Genomic DNA, 8,492 nt, shown 5'->3' with positions numbered 1-8,492 from the left:
TTAAATGGCAGCAGCTTATTCTTTTGGAGTGGAAAATCTGATGTCCAATCTCTCTTTTACCAGAAAATAATGAATACCTTAACTGAGCAGCATGGTAGCAGCTATGAAGATATACTTTGTTTTTTAAAAATCCAGATTTCAATCTTTCTGAGGGGATAAATGCAGAAGCAGAGTAATCTCCAGTCTCTCACAGGAGTTTCACTAAAACTGGAGAAATATATTTGGCATGTGTCTTTTTCTTATCTATTACTGCTGCTCAAAAATATCAAGAAATACCTCTCTAAATTAAGCAGCAAAAAAGAATGCAAAAATGTGTAACCATCTTTAATATTCATCATTCTGTCATAAATTATCTTGCTTTTCCAGTAGAATATAGTTATTTCTAATTAAATGTTTGCTGGCTACTGATTCTATAGCTGCACTTCGCTTTTCAAGCAAAACTTAAAATGCAAAAATCCTTGTCATATTCAGGGAACTTACAAGCTAGTTGGCCAGATCCTGCCATTTGGTCTTTGCTTTATTGTTCCTTAGGTGCCAGTTATGGTCAATCCATTGTGTTTAAATTGTTGGCCATCACTGTCTCCCTCTTTTTCAATTGACAGCACACAGCAGGAGAGAATTTCAAAATGTCTGGCAAACTCATTACTCCTCATAACTACTGCTGTGCTCAGCTAACTGGAGTTGTGGCAGCATAAGCCTTAAATGGCTGACAGCATAGTAAACATCATATTCATTAGCTTTCTTTTTCTTCTTTTTTCACACTTTTTTTTTCTTTTTCTATTAAAAACTGCGCTCAGAAGAAACCTTCAGTCATTTGAATGAACAGCAAATCAATATGTAAGGTATTTTAAAAGGAAAATTAAGGTCACAGAATTTTCTTACATAAAAATTTCTCTACATAACATTACATACTGTAGAAATATATTGTTACACTGCCAATTTATTTCTTCCCAAATGCTACACAGCACATAAGATTAACAAAACCGTCTATGCATCAGATTTTGGGATAATAGTAAAGAAGAGACACAGCCTTTCCTTATTGTGATTGCTTTAGGAGGTGTTGTACAGCTGATAGCTCTCCTACAGATAAATCCCAAGATCCAGGATGTATCAGGATTCCTGTCCTGCCTGTATACCAAAACTTGTTGCATTAGTTAGATGCTCATTCTGTTGTTTGTTTTTTTTTTTCCCCAGAGAGGGCTGACTATACCAAGAAGACATTGGGAGTGCATTATACGTGTTTTCTATGGAATGTTTTCTACAGAGTCCAAATGCAGAGCCTTTTTGATCACTGGAGACTGCACCCTGACTCCCTGCCCCAGACTGCGAACATGGGATGCAGACAGTCTTGATCATCATCAGAAAATGCCAATGTGATCATGGAAATTGAAGGTGGATTCGTGGAACTGAGGAATTTTCTATCACAACAGCTCTTGAAGACACTTGTCAGGGAGCCCTCTGAAAACGAGTCCTTCAGTTAGCAGCAGAGAGATCTGAATGGATTAATGCTGATGACCATGTCTTTATCACACCATCCTTCCTAAAAGAGATTTCTTATTGCCTGCCTCGTGCCTCAGACTTTTCATACTTGGTGGTTTTATGTGCAATTCTGTATGTCTGAATTTTCTTTTCTCCTCGCCAGGCTACATTGCTTCTCCCAGTACTGAAGGAACACTGAGTATCTCTAGTTTCTCTCCCACTGGGGTACCAGGGTTTGGTAGTGCAGTTGATAGCACCATGTTAGGGTAAAAAGAGCAAAAAAACATCCCTTGTTTAAGTTCCTTTTGCTGGCTTTGCTGACTTGGTAGATTAGCTTAGCTTGAAGGATGCTCTCAGGAAGAGGGTTAAGGAGACACTTTTGAAGTAATGTTGATTTTCCTTTTTCCCCATATTTCAGCAGACTTGTTATGAGTTTGTACAGTGATGCCTAGGTGATTCTTTGGCATTTTTAAGGAGACACTTTTGAAGTAATGTTGATTTAATTTTAAAATTTTCATGTTAAAAAATGCTGATGGAGAAATTTCATGAAGTTTATTACAAGTAAAGATACCTGCATGTAGGTATAGATTTAGGGAACTGGAGATTGATATGATGGGAGTGATTACGATACTGACAAAACAGAACAGTTCTGGGCTTCAAAACAAAATATTACCAAATTCATTCATTAAACCCCCCACATTTTATGCCAATGGTTAGTTCTTACAAATTATTAGTTATTATCACTGCATCTACACAACTGCTAGTCTTTAACAATTGTTTTGTAAATTAGCTGTGAGTATCCTTCTTGTGTATTTGGCATTATATCCTGCCTATTTACAGTCCCTTGTGCTTATTTTATTCTTTACTTACAATTTCTTGTTACCTGGATCCCTCCTACATTCAACCGCACACATCTTTGCCCCTTTGGTGTCACACTGCTCATATACTTATGTAAAATGCATGTACAGAGTGTCTGCCTATGACAGTGCAGTTTTACAGCCACTGTTTTGGCTGCAAATTGAATGAAGGGGCCTTATTAATTTACCAACAAGTTGAAAATGAATCAGATTTCTTCTGACACTTCTGTTTATGGTTGGTATGACCCTTTGTCACCTCATCCATCCAATATCATAGCCTCAATTTTCATTAACAGCAAGAAGCTGCTGCTTGCTATTGCATGTTTGTGCGAAACCATTATAGGAAGTAAATCTTAATAGAGATGCAAAAATACTTACTAATAAAATAATTCAAATTTATTTTGGGGGAATTTGTGTTATTAAACTCTTGCTTGTGTGCTTACTGACTTGAAGGGACACTCAGTTTTACATACGATATTTAAAGAACACGAATACCATGGTATACAAGTATGATTGAGCAGTCTTTGCCAATTTATTGTCATCTGTAGCCTAAATAAAGGAATGCTAAAAGACTCATATTTCCTGTCATCCATGAAAGAAAAAAAATGCTAGGGAAGATAATACTTTGTTATTCAAGAAAGTTTTTACTAAATGTGCATATATTTCTACAGATTTTAAGCATATGTGTTAGAAATCCTGTCCTGATTTACTTTTCTAAATAACTTAGATCTATTTTTGAAAAATGTATATGAACTTTGATTATTATGATTTTTACTTTGCATAAAATACTTATCAAAAGTATCTGATGGTGGGTGGTGTGGTTGCAGGGATGGGTTCTGTGGGAGGAGGCCAGGGATTGCTCCATGCTGGACACAGACAGTTCCAGCCAGCTCCTCCATGGATCTGCCACAGGACACAGTTGAGCCCATCAGCAAAGCTGGTGGAGCCTCTCTGAAAACATATTTAAAGGAAGGGCAAAAATGCCAGACAAATAAGAGTGAGGAAAAACAGTGAGAAGCAGCAGTATGAACACAAGGGTTAGAGAACGAGGGAGAAGAGATGCTCCAGGGCCAGAGCAGAGACTCCTGTGCAGCCTGTGGAAGAGACCATGGTCGAGCAGGTAGTTTCCTGCAGCCCATGAGAGGACCATGCTGAAGCAGGTATTCACACTGCATGGAGGACTCCACACTGGAGCATGTGGATATTTCCTGAAGGAAATGTGGTCCATGGAGAGCCCATGCTGGAAAAGGTTTACCCTGAAGGACTGCAGCCCGTGGAAAGGCCCCACACTGGAGCAGGGGAAAAGGAAGGAGCAACAGAGAGGAACTGTTATGGACTGACTGTAACCCCCCCACACTCCTCATCCCCCTGTGCTGCTTGGGGCAGGGAGGAAGTAGAGAAGTCGGGAATGAAGGAGTGAAGTTGACTCTGGGAAAAAGGAGGGATGGAAGGAATGTGTTGTTTTAATTTTGTCTTTATTTCCCACCATCCAAATCTATTTCAATTGTCAATAAATTAAATTAATTTCCCTAAAGTCAAGTCTGGTTTGCCCATGATGGTAATTGGTAAGTGATGTCACTATCTTTATCTCAACCTGCAAGGTTTTTTCATCTTTTTTTCTCCCCCTGGCAGAGGGCATGTGAGAGGATGGGGAATGAGAGAGCGGCTGGGTGGGTATCTAGCATTTGGCCAAGGTCAAACCACCATAGTTGGAAATGCAGGTTATAAACCTATTTACCACTTTGGTCAAAAAACAAGCAAATCGTAAGCTCATACCAAAGAAAATAAATCAACTTTTAAGATACCAGTTGATCTCACAGATAAGTATAATCTTACCCACCCAACAAAATGAAAGTGACTCAACAGACCAAACAAGAAAAATTCCATTACTCACAATAATTCAAGGAGGACATTCAAAATAAGTATTATTACTGGGTACTAAATCCAAGTCAGTTACCAGGCTTTTTCTTTCTTACTTTTGTCTTTCTTTGATGATAAAACCTCATTTCACTACATAATAAAATTCTTAGTTTAAGCAATTTTTATAAGAATGCCAAAGGATTTAAATTTTAGACAACACTGATTGTTGGGATATGTTTTACAGAAACTCATTACTTTTAACTTATTCATGTTCTTTCTCTGATGGAAATTTTAATTGTTTCTCAACTCTTTAAGATAAGACTCTTTTGAAATTTGTAGTTAAAAATACCATGTGTCTAAATGTAAACCATTGCATAATACCTTCCTGATTCTGTTGCTGTGTGAATACTAAAAAAAATTATCTACAATATAACAAGGCCATCTGATGCTATAACTGGATAACAAAGTAAAAAGACATCTCAATGTAAAAAACCCAAACCCCCAAAAATGAACCCCAAACAACACTATCATTTGGGGAATTAATTAGGAATTTGGCAATGCTCAAGCAACTTCCTTACCAACATACAAAAAAAGACAAAATCCATCTTTCAAAGATGAAAGGTAAACAAGAAAAAAGAATGCCTTTTCAATTGTCCATTTAAATGTAAAAAGGCCCCTTAGGAATAATTAAATTTAAAAAAACCACTGTTTGGAGAACAGAGAAATAAGGGCGTTTGGATTTATTTGAAACAGAAATTCAGCTCCTAACGGGCCCTGGGGAAAATAAAGAGAAATATCAGAAAATAGAGTAAATAAAAAGGCAAGGTGTCTAACTTTAAAAAGATTGTCAGAACTTCCTACCAGATAAGCAAAGGCAAAATGTCTGTGATGGTGGAACAAAACTATAACCCTACTACATAGATCACCTGTTCAAGAGCTTAAATTGCTAACAAGGCAACCTAAAAAAGTGTCAAATGAATGAAAGTATGACAGCATTTAATTCTGAATCTGGGGAAGACTAAAAGAGGCTTTCTTTCCTTCTTCCCTGAAGTTACGGAGAGAAAGGGATATATAGCTCCCTGAATTGAATACAGAACACAGTCTGGTTCCATCTTTAGCTTCACAATGCTCATCACAACTGCTAATTGCTGCTAAGTCTGACTCACAAACAACCAAAAATGAGTTTATAACAAAGCATTGTTAAATACCATGAAAAGCTGGGATAACAATATGACTGTACTTATATGGTTTTGATGACATGTACTTTGGCTGGAAATACAGCTAAGTCTTCAGCGTGAATTGGTAAAATTAATTTGAAAGACAAATTCAGGGAATTAGGTTGAAATGCACTTGAAGTATTTTTCGTTTAAAGTTATTCACACTAAATACTGTAAGTGAAGAAATCTTTGTTTATTGTCATTCTAACTATATGTTGTTTTCATTTTCTACCCTTTCTTAAGCATAGACTGTCAAACTGAAAATGTAGAAGTGCTACTATTCATCCGCCAGCTGGTGTAAATGAAACTGTTTGTATAGCTATTTTGATGCTCTGAGAAATGCTGCTGTGACACACTATGTCAGCAAGTACATTTTGATCATTGGTCATAGCCAAGATTTGAGTGTGATCATTGGTCATAATCAAGACTGGTCATTGTCTTTACTGTGGTGTCCTCAGCACCCAGTAAGTGACCTCTTTGTGACTGAAAAAACAGTAGTTTTTAAAAGGACATCAGAAAATTGAAATATAATTTCTTGTTTCTTTAGACTTCAATTTCTTTTTACAGAAAAGAACATGGCACTCAGCAAACTGGAAACTTGCTGATCACATGGAGTGTCCTTGTCTGATTCTACTTTATCTGCTTTAGGTGCTCACCAGAAACTAAATCCTTGGGGTTTCAAAAGGATGGCTGCTTTTTTTGAAGTGTCTTTCAAGGTAACTAGATTAGATTGTTAGCTACTGAGAGAAAATGCATTGTATTCTTTAAACTCAGAGTTTAAAATCCAGAATCCTGTATCAGGATCTTAGGCTATATGGGAAGATGGTCAGACACCTTCCGATGAGATCTAGGGCAGTTAGCTTTCTTAGCTGCCAAGAACTGGTTGGGAGGAATACAGAATTCAGGGTACCTCTGTAAGTCTTCAGGGAGGTTATGGATCAGGGCTGCTAAGAACTAGAGTCCCTACTGATTTGATATACATACCCTGGAGCCTTCTCCTAAGATAGGTGCTTATATCTTACCCTTTTTTCACACTTCCTGTTATAACTCCTTCATCCCCTTCCTCCTTCTCTCCCTCAACCATTTTAGGGAGCTCTAGTTTTGAATATGCATAGAGGCTGGAGTTGGATATGTAAATTGCCATATGTCCTGCTTAGGTGTTAACATCTTTTGAACCTGGAATCTGCCAAAGTTCCTTAATAAGCAACAGTTGAAATCCAGAAACCAAAGATGTCAGAGAAAAGTCCTAAATTTCTGTGAAACCCAGATTTCACCCAGGTGTATCCGTGCTGGAGTCCTGTGGTTCTGGAGTACGTTGATAGAATCTAGAATGTTTTAGAGCTGAAACAAACCCATTTTTTTTTAAATTTCAGGTAAAACATCACCAGTAACTTTAATTTTCTCTTCAGATTTCTTTGCAGAAGAAAAGACATGTCTGTTTGACATTTTTCTCTATCTGTAGAAACTACAGATTTTACCACTCTGATTTAAAAACAGGGGCCTGATATACTTTTTTTCCCAGGGTAATTTTATTGCTGTTAGATGGTTCACATTCACTAGACCTATGTGTTGGTGACTGAGGCCTCAAAAGTTAAAATGAAGCTATACAGATTATTATATTTTGAAGGACTAAAAGATAGCTTTAGTATTGAAAACCTGTTCTTTGGAATTATATTACAGATTAAGAACATCATACCACATCTTCTGAAGATCAAATGCAATGTCATATCCTTAATTGATGTAGATCTTCATATCATCAAGATATATCAGTAGTACTATTCTGCTTCACAATAGCTGAGAATCCAGCTGCTGTTTCCTCGTGATCACATAAGACTTTCTTATTTGACCAAAACACTTGTCTAATTCCTATTCAAAAACAAATGTGCAGTATATTAGAGATGAACTGAGACTGGATTATACTCCAGGCACCTGGAGTTGCCTTTTCTTGCTACTAAAAATTCTCGTTACTCATTGACAATACAAACAGTGTGGATCTGTCATGCTTTTTTACCTTGCTGCCACAAAGTTTTCATTGTAAAAGGTGATATTGCAGCAGCACAGATGTCAGAGTATGCTAACCAGTAAACAGCCACTTTGTGATTTTTTTTCCATAAAGCTGTTTTATAGGACACTTAGGAATTATGTAATTCAAGATGCTAACAGCTATTGGTTCTGGGATTGATTTGATATATAAATGACAATTGCATTTCCTCAAAATTTTGATGTACTCAGTCACACTGTACCGCAACTTAAGCAAACCGAGATCTCTGTCCTCCTTACATTAATGTTTTGTCATTGCTTTCCGTGGGAACAGGGTTAAATTTTTGATTCTTTTTCAAAGAAAATCTGATTCCTGTGTTTGCCAGAGACACATAGAGTCCTGGAATTCGATAGCCAGGGAAATTAAGATCTGTTGTATTCTCACTTGATGACTTTGAGCCTCAAGTTCCAGATTTTGTACAACAGAATAGAAGCAGAAGTGTTCAGCAGTGGAGACTTTGACTTCTGTGCTATATATGCCAACTATATCCCAACTTTATGTTTACCTCTGTATTACTTTGAAAAACTATTAGTTTCTGTTCCTCCAAGGCCCATTTGTAGGTGTGTGCTATAGGGTATACCTTATATTAGCAATTATTTCCTAGGCTAATCCTCAAAAAGGGTAGAAAATTACTTAAAAATTAGTGACCTTAAATTCGCCCCTCCAATTGCATTCTCTATGACATTTTAGTCTAGTACTATATTTATATCCCCTTTTTGATTTTAAGTTTTTTTGCTATATCGTATTTTAAGTTTAATCAAAAGTCAACTTAGAAAGGCCGTTCTGCCTAAGGGATATTTTTCCATTAAGTATTTGACATATTGGTGGCCTTGAGGGATTATTGGGTTTTGAAGAAATATTAACAGCTGGAAATTTGCATTTTAATACAGTTCTCCTCAACTACTCAAGCAATTTTATTTTTAAGACCTGTGACAGGCTTCAAAGCCTTAGTTCTAAACCAATCTTGCCAAGTAGTAGCTAACATATTTTACTACAAATGATTAAGTTTCCTAATAGGTTTTCCTTTTCAAAATCTTG

This window comes from Pygoscelis adeliae, unplaced genomic scaffold (genome assembly GCF_000699105.1).
Source record: "Pygoscelis adeliae isolate BGI_AS28 unplaced genomic scaffold, ASM69910v1 Scaffold15, whole genome shotgun sequence".
NCBI lineage: Eukaryota > Metazoa > Chordata > Aves > Sphenisciformes > Spheniscidae > Pygoscelis > Pygoscelis adeliae.
This window is presented reverse-complemented; position numbering follows the sequence as displayed.